The sequence below is a fragment of the Lissotriton vulgaris genome, chromosome 4_1 (genome assembly GCF_964263255.1).
Source record: "Lissotriton vulgaris chromosome 4_1, aLisVul1.2, whole genome shotgun sequence".
Lineage (NCBI taxonomy): Eukaryota > Metazoa > Chordata > Amphibia > Caudata > Salamandridae > Lissotriton > Lissotriton vulgaris.
This window is the reverse complement of record NC_141691.1, coordinates 1295080313-1295098350: the sequence shown is the minus strand read 5'-3', so window position 1 is coordinate 1295098350 and position 18038 is coordinate 1295080313.

Genomic DNA, 18038 nt, shown 5'->3' with positions numbered 1-18038 from the left:
AAGTTGGCTCGGATGGGTGGCCGGCGGCTCTCTGTTCACGCAGCCAAAGAATGGAACAAACTCCCAGATGACATCAGGCACGAGCCTAACCATCTTGCTTTCAGGAAGCGATTAAAGACACTCTTGTTCTAATAGTGTCTTTCTATGTCCTCTGGTCTCACAGCGCTGGGATGCTCGAGAGTAGCCATGCGCTATACAAGAGGGTATTCATTCATTCATTCATTCATGGTGGCTAGGAGGACAGTTAGCGTTTTTTGTCCCTCCCTCCCTCCCCTTAATCTTCTTTTTTACTTGGGGTTTTTTCCACCCTTCTCATTTTTATGTAGGGATTTTATATTTCTTTATTTTTTATATAGTCCTTCCTTTGGTGATCCAAAGGCTGTTTTCTTGTTAATAGGTGTACAAGGGGTTTTATGATTTGTATTGTCGCTAGGAACAGGTGCTGTGCGGGGTTTTTGTTGTTTCGGTGCGGTTTATTGTAAAGTTTTGGTGAGTATTGGTCTGATTCATTGATTGACAGGTAAAGGGGAAGTTGGTCATTGCTTGACCGTTCAGGTTTGGGGGGAATTGACAGGGGTGAATGGTCAGGCAGGGTTTTTGGTTATCGAGGGACTGGCTTTCATTATGTGATTGGGGTGTTGATGACGTAATGATTTAAATGATGACGTAATGCTTTATTGATGATGTTATGTTTATAATGTTATTGTAATGTTTTAATGCTGTATTGTTGGGTGGGGGAGGGGTCATAGAATTTTAGGGGAGGGGGTGGGGGCGGGGTTTGTAGTTATTTATTTATTTAGTGAGGTATAGTTTTGTAAGGCGTTGCCAGGGTTTTATATATTGTAATGTGCACCTGTTTCCTAATAAAGCGGCCTTTTTCACACTCAAACATTTTTGGTCTACTTTTCTCCCACCCCTCGCCCTCCCTCCCAAAGGGAAGATGTGAGACCTTTCTAATTTGTATGAAACATCATAAAAAGTGACATCATAGAAATTCACATAGAAGGACTATTGATCTTATTTGGTATCACTGAAGAGACCTAACATTGATATCAGTAACATGGATGTTAAGTCATGGAATCCAATTTTTTTTTAATAAAGTATTTATTCAGGATAAAGGAACATCGATACAGCAAGTCTCCTTCGTGCTTCTCTCCTCTGGCTAACTGCAGCTCTCAATGCCAGGTTGGCAGGGAGAGTAACCGAAGGATAGAACATACACGTGAATAAAAACATTATGTACAAAACATTCCTCCCGGTTCTGCACGAGGTAAACCAAACTTAAAGAAACACAACACTTCTTCCTCCTAAACACTAATACATACAATAACATAAATACCTAAACAAATTAATGTACTAAAGACCTAAACAGAAAATAGATTCAGTTTGACTGTTCATCACAAACAAAATCTTTTAACCACTTGGGTTTAATGCGAGTGCGCACAGAACAATCATTTCCTATTGTGACCGCAGATGAACTATGTACATCTTTGTGAGTTTTGTTAGTTTCTACCGGATTTTCTACATCAACCACTCATCTAGTAGTCCCAACTTCAACACTCAAATTAGCCATGCTGCTCTTCGCAAAGGAAGATTCAACAGCAGGACATTCATTAGTGTCAGAAGTAGAAGACTCTGTAGTAGGACAATCAGCATTCGCGGTGATATCATTAACAATTAACTCAGACATCTTAGAGTCATCGGTGCGGATAAGATCATCATCTATAATGAAATACTGAGAAGCTTTTCTTGATAATCCCTGACCTTCAGCTTTCTTTTACAAATGAATATCGCTTTTAAGAATGGCAATGCGTTTCAAATTCCATACTTTTCTATCTCTCAGATGTACAGCATTGCGAAAATTCAAAGTTAAGAAAATTGACTTTCCCCTTTTTTTACTTTCCACAGTTTTTTTACTTTAACCCAGGATCTCACTTTAATTTCACAAAATGTTACATTGTGTTTGAGGTCATAAGTTTCTTTGTTTTTAAGATGCTTATTCTCAATTCTAGATCTCAAAACATCAATGGGAATACCTGGTTTCTGAATATTAAACAACCATTCAGGATTGCAATTGGTGCGAACAGGTCTACCTCTCATAGCTTCAAAAGGTGATACACCTAAAACATCATGTGGAGAAGTTCTATACAAACAAACAGTTTTGAATAATTGTGACTCCCAATCACAATTATTGGAAATGGCAAATTGAATAGCATTTTTTAACACACTGTTGAAGCGTTCAATCATGCCGCTTCCACTTTGATTGTACAGGGATGTGGTACAGTGCCTTATTCCCACCTTATCAAAATAGTCTTTTGTAATTTTTTAGGTAAACTGAACACCATTATCACTAACTAATAGGGCAGGAAGTCCCTCACCAATAAAGATGCAATCAAGAAATGTAATGATAATTTCTGAACTCACTTTTTCTACAATTTTCAAAACAGGCCACCTTGAGAACAGATCGATGATGGCTAACACATACTTATTTTGAGAACCAATGGGTCCCATAATATCAATCGCTACAGTATGCCATGGGGATCTTGGAATTATAGGATCTGCCATAGGAGGTTTGATAGTTATGAGAGTCTTGTCTGAGTTGGCACACCAGACACAATTTCTGATAAACCTCTCAATGAATAAATCCATTCCTGGCCACCAATGCCATTGTTTTATTCTCTGCTTGGTCTCAACTATACCACCATGACCTTCATGACACATTTTAACAATAGTTTCTCTTAATTTTGTCAAAGGATTTTTTTTTAATCATTTCTCATGATACTCCCATTAGATATGGAAAGTTCATTACGTACTTCCCACAATTGTTTAAAATCTTCTGGCAAACTTCCTTTCGGTGGCCAACCATTGGTAATGAAGACCATCATTTTCTTAATGGTATTGTCTTCCTCACACAATTTCTTCCATTCATATTTATCAAGCTTAGGTAAGCCTTGATCATGGATCAGTGCTACTTGAATGTTTTCCCATTCATGATTAGAACTGTCTGTAAGGTTAGTTGGCATACGCGATAAAAAATCAGCAACTACGTTCTCCTTTCCTGGTACATAGATAATTTTGTAGATGTAATCTTGTAGTCTTAAAGACATTCTAGCGATTCTGGGGGATGCATTGAACAACCCCTCCGTAGTTAGTAACCTTACCAAGGGTTTAGGATCTGTTCTAAGAATACATGGTTTGCCCAAAACAAATGCTCTGAAATGTTCAAGTGACCAAATGCATGCCAAAGTTTATTTTTCAATCACTGAAAACTTCTCTTCAGTGGGTGAAAGGGCACGGGAGGCATAAGCAATAATGAATTCCTTCCCATCTTTGTTTACCTGAGAAAGAACACCACCTAATCCTTTGTTACTAGCATCTATAGTAATGCAATTTTCATGTTCGGGGTCAAATGCGCTCAAGGCAGGTGCTTCAGAAATTGCTTTCTTAATGTTATCAAATTCTACGCTACACTCAATTGACCAATCAAAACTGGTTTTGATCTTGAGCAACTGATGAATGTTGAAATTTTTACTCAAAAAATGTTGTACAAATTTTGAGCAAAACTCAACTAACCCAGCAAAAGACCTCACTTCATCCTTGGTTTTGGGATGTGGAGCATTCAACACAGATTCTACTAGGGCAGGTTTAGTAGGAATTCCCTCTTCACTGATGACATGACCCAAATATGTAATGGACGTCACTGCGAATTTACATTTTGTGTGTTCAACAGTTAAACCCTTTTGTTCTAAAACATTCAAAACTTCCTTGAGGGTATTATCATGGTCCAGCTTCTCCTTTCCAAAAATTAGGATATCATTCTGAAAACAGCGTACCTTATCAAACTTACTGAAAAGTTGATGCATAAACCTCTGAAAGATAGCCGCTGCAAATGGTAAGCGTTTGTACTGGAAACAACCTGAAGGAGTTATGAATGCTGTCAATGGTTTACTATCATCAGTGAGAGAAATCTGATGGTAAGCGGCGGATACATCTATAGTAGAAAAACAATTAGGATCTTTGATTAAACTTAACATTTCTGAGATTTTCGGTAACAGAAACTTATCCACCACTATATTGTTGTTTAAATGTCTCAGGTCAATGCATAGCCTCAACTTACCGTTGCTATGACGTGCAGTGACAATCAGAGAAATCCATTGTGAAGATTCAATTGGTTCAATAATATCTGCGTTGACAAGTTTTTCAAGTTCAGAATCTACTTCTTTCCTTAACAGAATAGGTATGTTTCTGACCTTATGAATTTTAATAGAAGCATCAGGTTTCAACACTATACGATGTTCAAAATCATTCAACTACCAATTTCCTTGCTGAACACCTTAGGAAAGAAATTCAAAATATATTTGCAAAAATCAGTATTGTCATCCACAAGCATGACAGGATCATCACTATTGGGGTTTAGTATAATACCGAGATTACCTTGATCTCTCCACCCCAATACTGAAGGGCCTTTTTTACACACATATAGCTTACCAAACGATTCCCTTCCCTTGAATCTAAAGAGTAAGGAACGATATCCAACCATATCAATTTTCTCCCCTAAAAATCCCTCAGGGTGGATATCAGGAGTTAATAACTCACTACCTAATTTGCTTACAAATTTGCTCTTCCAGACTTCTTCATTCACAATAGTGTTTGGGGATCCAGAGTTCGCATATATCTGTAGATTTACACCACCTAAAGACAATAAGCATAGTGGTTTCTTTTTGTTGTCCCCTTTTTTATCAATGAAGTTTAAAAGAAATAACTCCCTTGAGTCATAATCACAATTGCTCGTAACTTCAGCATCTGTGATTGTATGAGAAGAACGTTTTCTGACTAAATGATCTACTTCATCTGAACTAGTATTTTCATCATCAACACACTTCACTTTTGCAGACTTTTTTCTATGACACACTTTAGAGAAATGCCCAACAATTTTACAATTAGAGCACCTTTGTTTCAGAGCAGGACAAAACTTGCTAGAGGCTAAATGTGAAGTACTGCCACAACAATAGCATTTTAAATTTTCATTTTTTTAGATGAATCATATTTTGACGATTTAGAATTACATTTCTTATTCCTGTCAACTGTTTTGTCCTTAATGTTGCTAACAGTAGCATCATTCTTAACATCTACTTTTTTGTTATTCTTTAAGGCTGCTGCACTGCGGCTGGAAAGTTCTGCTTTTCTCACAAGTGCTAGGATGTCCTTCAATTCAGAGTCACCATTTATCCATAAACGACCTTGAATGGATGAATCCCTAGCATGCATAACTACTTGGTCTCTTATAAATTGATCTTCTAAAATGGTCTAATTTGCAGTCGTCAGCAATATGTCTAAGAGCTGAAACGTAATCGTCAATAGTCTCATCAGCTTCCTGCTTTCTATGAAATAATTTATATTGTGTTATCCCAATACAAACTTTTGGTGAAAAATGGTTGTCAAAGTCTTTCAAAATAACAAAAAATTCTTTAGTATCTCCACTTACAGTTCCTTTCTGCATACGATCATATGCTTTTAGTCCTGCAGGACCAATGGAATATAAGAAAAGCGTTTTCTTTCTATCAGCTGACATTTTATTATCCAAATCAATGGCTTTGATGAAGTTTAAAAAATAAGCCTTCCATTCTAAACATTTTATGGGAGGTTCAACCCCGGACGACCAAATGGCTGCGGAGGGTGAATGGTGAAGTTTTATTGATTTGCCATAGTGCAGTATTAATGGTAAAATATAAATTAACAACTGAAACAAAGAAAGAAAGAAATAGTTGCAAAAAAAACTGTAATAATCAATAAATTGAAACTGTACCATTGAAAATGGTTGTTTCTCAAAGCATGGAAGAAGACATTCTGCTTGAAATGCGGTTTTAAATCATCAAAAAGAGTTAATAAATCGTTAAAATGAAAATATCTCTTCTTACAAGCTCTCTGGTGTTTTTGAAGTAAATCCAAGATGGCGGCACGTTTTTGCCCATGAACGTGACCTCTGACGCTCACGTAATGAGGTAACACGCTTCTGCGCACATAGAGGAGGGTTCAGGAGTGTTTGGCCACCGCGATAATTCTAGCAGCTCGCGTCACCCAGCGTATTTGAAAGATGCAGAGAAAGCAAGTAAGAAAAATAATTTAAATTTCCCAATTTTAGTCGGAAAATCTTACCGCATGGGTGGCGCTGCAGAAGAAAGTCACCTTGAGCATTGAAAATTAGTCTCAAGAAGAAATAATTAAACAAAGTCCAATAGAAAACAAAATCGCTAAACAGATTAAAATAAATCCGTGTGTTCTTGACTCGATGTTCCAACCGTCGCCAAATTTGTTAAGTCATGGAATCCAATTTTGATTGTCAGTCAGTCAAACAAGCTTTATTCGACATAGTCATAAAAGCGTTACATATAAAAATTTAAATAAAAATGGAATTAAAATTTATACAAAGTTTAAAACAAATAATTCATTATAATAAAAATGACCAATTTAAAATACATCAAGTATTCATGTATAAAGTGCATTTTCAAAAACCAACCCCTTTACATTTTTTGCTTCTGATAATCCAGGCCCATCCTAGGTATTTCGCCACAGCTATATATATGTTACAGGGCTTGGGTTTGTACAGATAATTCTAATAGCCACAGTTCCGCTCTGAGTGCCTAATAGTTTAGCCATAGGTCGCAGCCAGACTCTGCGCGGGACAGAGTAGGCCGGGCACACAATAAGTAAGTGGCTAACTGTTGCTTTGAAATCTGGGCAAAATGGACAAGAGCTACTTCCACCGTTTGACCATTTGGATGTGAAAGATCTGATAGGTATACTACCAATTCTCAGTTGAAAATAAAGCTTTCTATCCAATGGCTTCGTTATGTCGTCCCAGAATGTCTCGAAATGAGTTTCATCCTTGAACTCCATAAACACCCCTGTTAGTGAAAGTGGGGGAACGCTCCTAAAAAGTTTCGAAGATCTCATCTCCCAGTACAAGCCCTTGATGACCTTTTTTGATGGAAATACAGCATTGATTGGGTCTTCCCATGTTTCCGCCAGACCCAGCTCTCTGAGAACCGCTCTAATTCCAGAGAGCCAATTTTGATTGAATAAAGTATTTATTCAGAATAAAGGAACATCGATACAGCAGGTCTCCTTCGTGCTTCTCTCCTCTAGCTAACCGAAGCTCTCAATGCCAGGTTGTCAGGGAGAGTAATCGAAGGATAGAACATACACTTGAATAAAAACATTATGCACAAAACATTCCTCGCGGTGCTGCACGAGGTAAACCAAACTTAAAGAAACACAACAATGGACAAAAAGATAAATATATAAATTAAATAAGTCCATATAGTTCTAAACTGTATGAAATGGATTACATTTGTCACATTGGATGGACAAGCTAGGTGCAGGTCTGACAAAGATGGATATTTTTTACTTAATGTTAACCTATTGTTTCCAGATGAGTGCATAATAAAAATTCAAGCTCTGTCTCGTGCAGGGGAGAGTTCCGATCAGTGGGGCAGTATGGTGTTCAGTGGGGGAGAGGATGTGGCACTATGGTCAGAGCTATTGCATTTGGAACTGGGGAACCAGGTTCAGCCTTCTTGACCAGTACCTCAGACTACTCTCCTAAAGGAGCACATTCCCATGCTAGACCTTAGAAGGTCCTGCAATACCTTAGAAGCCCTGGTGTCTTAGCACTAGCAGGTGGACTCTAGCGATGGGAAGTGTGGGTCAACCTTGAAGGCCTGACCATCACATTCCATGATTCCATACTGAAGTTCACCTCCAGTCTTTTGGACAGCCTTACGAAGCAGCATACCCTAGAGCAACAGTGACTCTGTCACTGGGGTCATAGGACTCTTGAGCAGGGAAGCTCTAGGGCGGTGTGAACAGTGCCACTGCACCAGGTACTAACTTTGGTCGGGGGCATGAGAGCTTGCAAGTGGATTATGTTTTTAAAAGCACTTGCTGCCTCCTTCCTGGCCTCCAGCAATTTTCAGCAACAATAAAAATGTCACGATAACTCCATTTATTAATGTTCTTCCTAGGGAGAGATTGAGTTTTGGCAAAGGGAAGTTTTGACTCGTAAAAAGGTAGCGCAGAGGGTTAATGTGCCGGCTGCAAAGAAAATGTATCATGCAGATCACAAAGTGCACACATAATTTAAATAGGTCAGTGGGTTACTGCTTTTGACAGTGTTACTTGCAGTTTATAGGTCAAAATCCTATCACAGAACAGTGAGCTATCATGCAAACTGCAGGGTATAAATTAGAGCGCTATGGTTTTTCTCCAAAGTCTTTGATTATCCTAACGTTGCAAAAAGGGTTCATTTGGATAGAAAAAAATTCTGGTTATTAAAGAAAACCGCCAACTATGGTGTTACATTCTAAATTCAGAGTTTGTGTTTCTCCAGACCAATCACTATTAACCTATAATGCTTACTAGAATGATTGTCCAGGAATGGTGCACTTCCCCACCCAGGGAGAGCAATGTTCTTCAGAGAAAGACAAGAAAACAAAAGTAGTGCTTCATTGACAAACTCTGTAAAGTGGTGCTAATGTGTTTTGGGTGTAAATAAAATCAATCTGGCCCCTTTTCGACCCACTCTGTCTTGCTTTAGTTATTTTTTACATTTTGAACCTTTTATTTCTCTCCATCCCGAGGCTGCAGTTTAGAAGTGAAAAATGTAAGAAAAAGTCATCCTTTACAGCAAAAGTGTTTTTATTTTATATCCATTTCACAGGGGAACAAATAAAGTAAAGGAAAGAGGGTGTAATGGAAACAAGACCCAGGGAAGGGGCCCCCACACCAGGACCTTGCAGCTTGCTCTAGTACTTAGAGGCCCAGGGAAAGGGGGACCCCTCCTCTGGGCCTCAAAGCAGTAACGAGGCATTTCGTAAAACAATACCCTACCCGGGCAGTTCTACATATATTTTAAATGCACATTCCCATAAAAAAAAATGGGTGATGCAAAAGTTAACAAAAGCCAGTTGATCTGGCTGCTCCCCCCCCCCCCCTCCTCACCTGTGTCTGGCTGGTCCTGGAAACAAAGGGGTCTTCTGTTGCATAGAAAGAAAATGCAGAAAGGGAATGGCCGGTACTTAACAAAGGTGCTGCCCCGCCCCTTACACTGTGAGCCAACATAATTGCTGGCCCGGTTGCTGTACCTTCCCCACTCTGTTTATCTCTTCCCCCCACCCCTGCTCCCCCAGAAATGCCACTACACCCTGATCAGCAAAGTCAAGACATCTGCATTTGTATTGTGATTGTGTGGGGCAGGGGGCCATGGAGGAGCTGGTGGGCTAACTGTGAAAGCGTGGCATTTCACAGTGAAGCGGGCCCCCTGTTTTATAGCTGAGCGCGAGGCCATGGGCATCTGCCAACACTGCCCATGCCTAGCGCCAGCTCTGATCTGGGATAGTGAGCGTCAGCATTTCTATGTTTCCATTTCAAGCACTGGCTAGGGAGTTCTATCGCTGAGCCATTAGAAAGCTGAATCAGCGACCTCCAAGAGAAGCACAGCCGAAAAGGGGAAGAGTGGGAAGGTAATGTGCGGAAGAGAGCAGACTACAGTTAGGATGTGATCCAGCGCTCCTATAGAAAAATTGTCTCACAAACGCTACCTACACCTCAATACTCACCATTATTAATAAAACACTCAAACAGGCCCATAACACCAACGAGACAATTATTGAGCAACTGAATCATGTGATTTGATTTATACTCTATACACATTATATTTACACTAATATATACAACTGCAGTTTATTTTTCATTATCATGATATAAAACGATTTTTCATTTAAATCAAACCACTATGGTTGATGGATCAACTAATGGAAACTAGACCATGAATAAACAAGACCAGCTTGTCTTTTCGAATCTAATTTTTATTAACTTTATTCTCATAAAAGAAAAGCATTTTAATGTAATAATTCTTTATTTCATAAGCTAATAAGAAAGCAGCATTTTAATAGGAAAACAGAATTATAAATGAATTAGAACCAACATTTCAATAGCGAGCTCAGGAACATGAATTAAATAACAAAGAAATGTATTTCCTTTACCTAAATCTATTTCCCTGTCTGCCTCAAATATCACCTAGAAGGGAAAAAACAAAGTCTGCTGTCCTTACGTATGCCAAAAGTCCGACAGCATGTCGCCTTCACAGGATTCGGATAGTAAGAGTTTTTTCCATAATCGCAATGTCAGACTTTATACCTTTTTCACTAGCTTATCTTTCTAGGTTTTACATTTTTTCTTGAAAATCTCATTCCTCATTGGCTGTTCCAAGTCAGTCCACCATTAGGTCATTTGACTCTTGACCATATTCGAGCTTTATACAAGCCCTATTGTCCTTTTGATTCAACCGCGTTCTGCTTTTTTTATTTTGTTACATTTTCTTCCCTTCCGAAGACAACTTCCTAACCTTGGCAAACATCTCATAACTCTGTCCTTGGCTAGGCTCCGTGGACACTTTCACCATGTCAAAGAAATGTTCTTTTTGTTTAGGCCTTGTAGGAAAATCCTTCATAGCTGCGCATGTGCGAAATGTCACTCTGGACAAGCTTTTCTTATCTGCAGCTCTGTCCGCCAAATTTCTGAACCACTTTTCAGCCTCACTTTGGAACTATTATTTAAACAAACACAAGACAATAATTAATTAAAGAATTGAGACTAATTCTGTTACCCTCCCCTTTGCTAATTAACAGGTTTAATTATGTTACCTAGCTTAGCACACAAAACAGCATCATATTTACGTATCCTTTTCGAATCAGGAACTCCTAGAGCTTTTATCACAAAAGACACAAAAAAGCACATAAAATAAGCACATGCCATTATTTAAAACTGTCGCATTTAATATTGACAAGGACAATAGACAAGGTTAGTTCATTAATTTTCTTTGCAAATGCAACACAAAGCATGTTAATCCTGCCTGTAAACCCATGATGAATGTATCTTTAAACTAAGTTAATTAATGATTTCACCACAAACTTATTAATATTATTACTCATATTAGGAGAGGTTAACTTCGCAAGTCTGAACAAAATGTTGTTCTTCATCTTGCTCCATCAACTCCCTCATCTGGTGATTTCAAAATCACCAAACAATACCCCAATTTTACGAATTTATAAATTTTAAACCATAGAACATGTTTTGGACTTTCTTAATATTAGTACTTCTAAACCTTAGATTCATCTTCTGATCTTCTGCAAGTCTCATATTGAGCTTTTCAAAACTCTTCTAATTCTATTTCCTTTTCCTTTTCATCTCTCAGTTTATAAATTCTCTTTCTTTCTGTCACATATTTTCTTCTCTTGTGTAACATGCAACTAATTTTTAACAAAAGTATCACTAAAACTATTATTACTAAAGGGAAAACTATTTTGCCTATAATTGAAGTACCAATCTCTTGAAACCAGTGTTTAATTGCCGCAAATCTTTTACTTAAACATTCTGAAAAACTCTAATCTTCTAAGTGTTCTATTTCTGAATGTAGTTCTGTAATATTTCTAATATATGTCTCTATGTTCTGGCTCTTGTCAGGTATGTACGTGCAACAGTGTTGAACATGTAAGATCCCACAAACTCCTCCCTCCTTTGCCAGCAGGATGTCTAGCGCAAGACGGTCCTGCAATACCATGGTTCTCATGGCAACAAGTTCAGTATTCACTAATTGAAAACCACTTGCAGTGTCTGTTGACAATCTGTCAACAATTGTGGACAATTTTCTGATTGTACCTGCATTCAGGGTAATTCCCACCATTGGTATTAACGCACCAAATATGTCTCCCAAAATTTCTGAAAAAATTTCTCTTTTAAATCTGTTCACATGGCTGCTAATTTCAAATGAACCATCTGCATTTCTATCTACATGAACATTTTTTGGAAAAACTAAACCTAAATAACATGTCCCGTACCAGTGATCGGGATGGCTGTAATAGGCTTTATTCCCACAGACAAAATAAATTCCAGGAAAAATTGGATCTTTGCCTCCTTTAAATCCCCAACCCCCTATAATCTGATAAGTATCTTCACATTGACTTGCTCCGACAAAATAATTGTCATATAGGGTGTTATCTCTTCCTATACAAAATTTCCCACTAACAGGTTTATCTATATGAATCGCAACATTTACATTTCTACCATTGAGTTTTTCATCCTCAAACTGCCACAACTTTGATTCAGCCTGTTTCGTCATCTCATTACGCTTATAAATTGCCCTTCTCTCTTCCGTCATATTTAAGAATGTTTTCTCCTCTGTTCTCAATTTACATGTTAAATTATTTCTTTAAGCATATTCATATGTAAGTTTGTTAGTCGTCAGGAAAAATTCCCTCATCTGTTTAGCAGGTCTCAATTTATTCAGGTTATCTACAACTTTTGGATTAGCAAAAATTTCATCAAAGTCTGAATAATAATATTCCAGACGACCAGTTTTATAAAAATAAACTTGTTATTACACTACAGGTTATTCCATAAGTAAGAGGAAGCATGTTATATTTGACTTCTTCAGACACAGAAGTAGGTAATTTTACGCAAACATAACAATCTTTTGCATTCACCACTTTAACATATTCAGATAAAAGTCTTGAGAATGTATTACTAGAAAAATCTCCAATAGATCTATCTTGGTGAATCTCTGGTTTATGTACAATAATTCTATTAGTATCAGTTTTCTCAGATTTAACCACAACTTTACTTGTCATGTTAGCTTTATACGTTTCTTTATCTACACCAAAAGGAAAGATAACAGCTAGAATTAACCAGACTAAAATAATCAACATTACGCATATTGAAGACAATTTGCAACATCTTTTGAGAATTGAGCATCTCGAATTTTCATTAGTATAAGAATAAGGCATCTTTTACTCTTTAGAATAACAGCTAAATAAAAAATAAAAATTGAAAAATTACTAAATATATATACCCCTCACTCTTTTTTATTTTTTTTATTTTTTATAACCCTAACAACTTTTCTTCGACCTTATGTCATACATCAGATGTGTTTTTCAGCTAACACAATTTCTTCGACCTTGTGGCTCCTAACACAATTTCTTCAACCTTGTGTCAATTAATCAATGAGTTCAATCATTGTCACTTGCATCATCAAAATCTTCCTGGCTGCTATTAACTTCAACTACTGGTGGGATAATTATGTAAGCCCACTCTGGCGATTTATATTTCTGGTTTGGTTTTAATGTTCTCTTTGCTCTACTGCTTATGACTTCTATATTCTTTCCTTCTCTTTTTTTTCCTATTCAAGTCTTCTTCTTTTTGACTTGAAATCTCATTAACCTGCTCTTTTGCTCTATTCACTAATTTAAATATTATACTTCCAATTTCTTTTGGCCAATTATCTCCTTTTCTTGTTAGCTTCTTTTTTGGTTCTTTCAGATTATATTCTACTCTCCAAGCTCTTTTTCTCATTTTCTTCAATTTGGATTCACCTTCACTGTCATCTGTTTCATTTTCTGTGTTTTCAGCTGATTCATAATGATCAATTTTTTTGAGTCAGATTCTTCATCAGATTCAGGTACTTCTTTACTCGGCAGTTTCACTTTGTTAGGAAAATCATTCTTATAGCTGGTACTTGGAATTTCTTCTTCAATTATTTCCAGTCCACCAGTTTCAGAATTACTGTTCCTTCTTCCAAAGTTTCTACTCTGCTTTTCAATACTCTTCTGATCTTGACTTTGACTCACTTCTTGATCAATTTCTTTTTCTGCTTCTTGATCTAGCAGATTTTCATTTTCTTCTTCAGAATCTTGTATTACAACTTCATCATTCTCTTCATTCAATGCTTCATTCGCATTTGAATCTTCCAGATGTCGACTATCTTGTCGATGTTCAGGACCTGGATTTTCATCAGGCTCTTCTTCTGAATCTGAAGCAGCTGTTGTATCACCGTCTTCGTCAGGATTCTCAGGTTCTGGGACTCGAATGGTATGACTCGCATGAATCCACCTTTTTAATCCCCTACACTTTACTGCATTCGTTGTGACCAAAATCACCTGTCTTGCCTTTTACCACCTTGGTACTAGGCAATTTCTTCTTCGATGAACTTTTGTTCTCACCCAGTCTCCTGGTAACAGATCATGAGCTTGTTCTTTCTCTTTTGCGAGCACTTCAGTTCCTACTTGATGTAACACAGAAGTCACCAAGTCTGATAGATTTTTGCAGTAATCTAAAATGACTATCATTTATGCTTAGTAATTTGTCTACAGGAACAAATGCTTGCCTCATGACCCTGCCCATTATTATTTCATGAGGGCTCAAACCTGTTTTCTTATCTGGAATGCTTCTCAAACTCATCAATACAAGTGGTAGTGCATCTGTCCACTTCATTCCTTTTGCTAAACACATTTTTCCAATTCTATTTTTTATTGTACCATTCACTTGTTCAACAACACCGGCGGCCTCTGGCCTGTATGCACAATGTAGTTTCTGCTTAATGCCCCAATGCTTCACAAATCAGTTTCAACAATCTGTTTTCAAAATGTGTGCCGCGATCTGTCTCGACCGACACTGGGAAACTATACCTAGGTATGAATTCTCTTAGCAGCAGTTTTGCAACAGTGATTGAATCATTATAGCGAGTCGAAAAGCTTCCACCCATCTTGAAAACAAACAAACAATCACCAAGACGTATCTTATTTTATTGTGAGGTGGCATGTCAATAAAGTCAAGCTGTATTCTGGTAAAAGCGTTACAAAAAGGGGGGTTGAACCCATGCAGTCACGGGGACCTGGGCGCTATGTGGTACATATATAAGAGGGGTCCCCGCAAGGAAGGTGTATTGTAATACACTCCTAGTTACTTGCGACATCGTATCGCTCTACACCAGCATCCCCCAACAAGATGCCTTGGAAGTAATGAGAGAGGCCCTAGACAAAAGAACTGCGCCGGTTCAGGTTCCTACAGATTATATAATTGAGTTACTGAAGATTGCTATGATGCACAACTTCTTTATCTTTCAGGAAGGATTTTTTTTGCAGACTAAGGGGGTAGCGATGGGAGCTACCTTCGCTCCAAACCTGGCAATAATATATATGGACCATTTTGAACATCAGCACATTTTCCCAGCGACCAATCCCTTTAAGGCCAATCTGCCCCTATGGGTCAGATATATTGACGACGTCCTTTGCATCTGGTAGGGAAATGCAGATCAACTTAAAGTTTTCCACGATTGGCTCAACTCCCTGAACCCTCATATCCAGTTCACGATGGAATCCAGTAATGAAACTATACCCTTTCTAGACATCTCCATCTACGTGGAAGCAGATCACTTACAAACAACGTTGTTCAGGAAGCCCACAGAACGCAATTCACTATTGCAATATCAGAGTCATCACCCGAGAGGTCTCAAGGATAACCTGCCGGTCGGACAATTCCTCCGAATAAGGAGGAATTGCTCCACAAGAGCCAACTACCTCAAGGAGTCCGAGATCCTGAGTGAGCGCCTTATCTCACGAGGATATCCATCACGGATGGTGAAACGAGCCAGAAAACGGGCGTGGTATAACCCACGCGACTCCCTACTTAACCCAGAGAATTTGCCACGTACTTCGGCTGACCGCGTCATCTGTGTCACGACTTTTTCGACACGCAGCAATGACATCAAAAAAATCATTTATCAAAACTGGCCTTTGGTCGCGGATGTCATTGAACAGACGGAACTGCCTCTTCATTCATTCAAGAGAGGTAAAAACATAAGGGACATGGTGGTCCATTCATATCTGGAGTCAGCAAGCCAACCGACTCTAACATCCCTCTGGAACCTGCCCCCTGTAGTTGGCCATCACAGGTGTGGGACATGCACTGCCTGCGACACGACTATCCAGACTAAAACCTTTGTTCACAGGGGAAGAACTTACAATTTAAAACACTACACGAATTGCAATTCCACTGGAGTCATTTACATCATTCGGTGCCCATGTAGCCAGTTATACGTGGGACAAACCCAACAGAAAATCAAATCTAGGATTTCATCTCACTGTAGCAGATTAAGATGCAAAGTGGCAGGTGCGCCATTGGTAGACCACTGGCTGACAGCAGGACACGCTGTAACAGACCTACGATGGTTTGTCATTGAAAAAGTATCCCTGGGTAGAAGAGGTGGTAATCTTCCCACAATATTGAACACACGTGAGTCCAAATGGATGTCCCTTTTGGACTCCATTAAGAATGGCTTGAATGAGCAGGACAGTAGTATAGCACAATTGGCAGCACTTGGTTAAACTTTCATCCTTAAGTGTTCATCAATTACCAACAATACTCGTTACACTCTCATGTTGTAGAAGTGCACGAGTCTGCTGTGATGATTTGGTGGCAAGTGTAATATGTTTTCCGCTTACGACCTTTTGTGATGAGAGTCGCGCGGATTTGTTACACCATCCTAATCTATGATGCTTAGTCACATAATTCTTAGTAATTATTGTCTTTTAATGCCTTACGTACTGGTTTACATCCTCCTGCGTGAGAGTTACACCAGTGATCTCATTTTATGTGATTCTCAAAATGAATTTTTTCAAATACATTTGTTCTATTTACCACGGTGTGCATTCACGGAAGTACCCGCCCTAGCAATTCACACAAGAAATTTACTTTGGCTATACTATATGCTACTCAGATGCCCATTTTGGCAACCACGAGTAACTCTTCCATTTAACTATTCTGGTACATCAGCTAGCTCCGCTCCAAACTCCGCGCTGCAGACGCTGCGGAGTTCGCGGTACGACCAGTGTAGACGGCGCTGCCCGCTCGTTTCTCTGTAAGTAATCTTTGAGTCCGCTGTGACTTTCTTCAAATTCTAGTCCCGTACTTTAGGTAAACAATCACCTCTGTTTATCGTAGGACCACCAGAACACACAGGCGCACGAATTCATTTCCCGCTTCGAGCTAGATCTGTGAACCTCTCACTCTGCGTTCTCAACGCTACGGAGTTTGCTGAATGACCTACGTAGATGGCGTTGTCCGCTCATTTACCTGTAAGTATCTGTCAGCTCGCAGCGAGTATCTCATACTAGGAGATTCACTCGTCCCGTATATTTGGTAAACAATTCTCCTCCCTTTGGTTTACCACAGGAGACAATTTACAAAAGCAGACATTTTGTTTTCCCGCATTGTGCCAGACCCGTGGATCCCTTGAAGGTTCGATTTTCAACGATCCAGAGGTATAGTCTGTAATCCCCATATGGCTAGAGTCTCAATTTACACTGTTTGACTAACTTCTTTAATAAATATCCAAGCGTTGGCTTTCAAATGTTGGTAACCATGTTTGGCCAGCATTGTTGTTGATCCTTAAACCAATCGTCTCTACCACTGTAGGGTGTAAGTGCAGTCACATTAGTACTTACAGCCTTTTGATTCTTTTGAATCTGACCGATTGTTTGCCTCCTCTCCAGTTGAGGTTTCCACCTTATTAGATTGACCACGACTTCCAGCGTGGCGTGCCTTTCCATGTACAGAGCCCGGCTGGGCCGTACTCCATGGTAATTTTGTCTTTAATTAATTAAAAAATCTTTTGTCTAAATGTTAGATAGGATGATAATCTTCGTCCCTACCATGTACTAAAGTTTAATTACCGTACATTTTCTCATACAGAATTGCCCCATCCCCCTCTCCCTGTGTGACGTCCTGATGAAGACCCCGTCAAAGGACTTTAATTAGCCTGCAGATAGGGGTCGAAAAGTCGACTGTTTTCTTTTCGTTGGATTTCCGGCACAGCCCCGATTCATCTAATATTCAGATGTGACCGTTGAATGTTATCTAGTGAACTTGCCAAAAATGTTGCCTTGTACTTGGGCATTTGTACTATAATTGTTTTTATAATGTCTTCAACCTTGTAATACATTTGTTACTCTTTGATACTGTGTTACTTTTCCTTGTTCTAACACTCCTTTGAGCACTACTCTCCCTCCCTTCCTCCTCTCCTTCCCCCCTTGGGGCTTGCAATTACAATCTTATGTGATTATATACTGCCACTGGCAATCACGTAGTGTTGGGTAATAAATCACAATACCAATCGAAAAATTGCTCTATTACTATTCTTTGCTTTA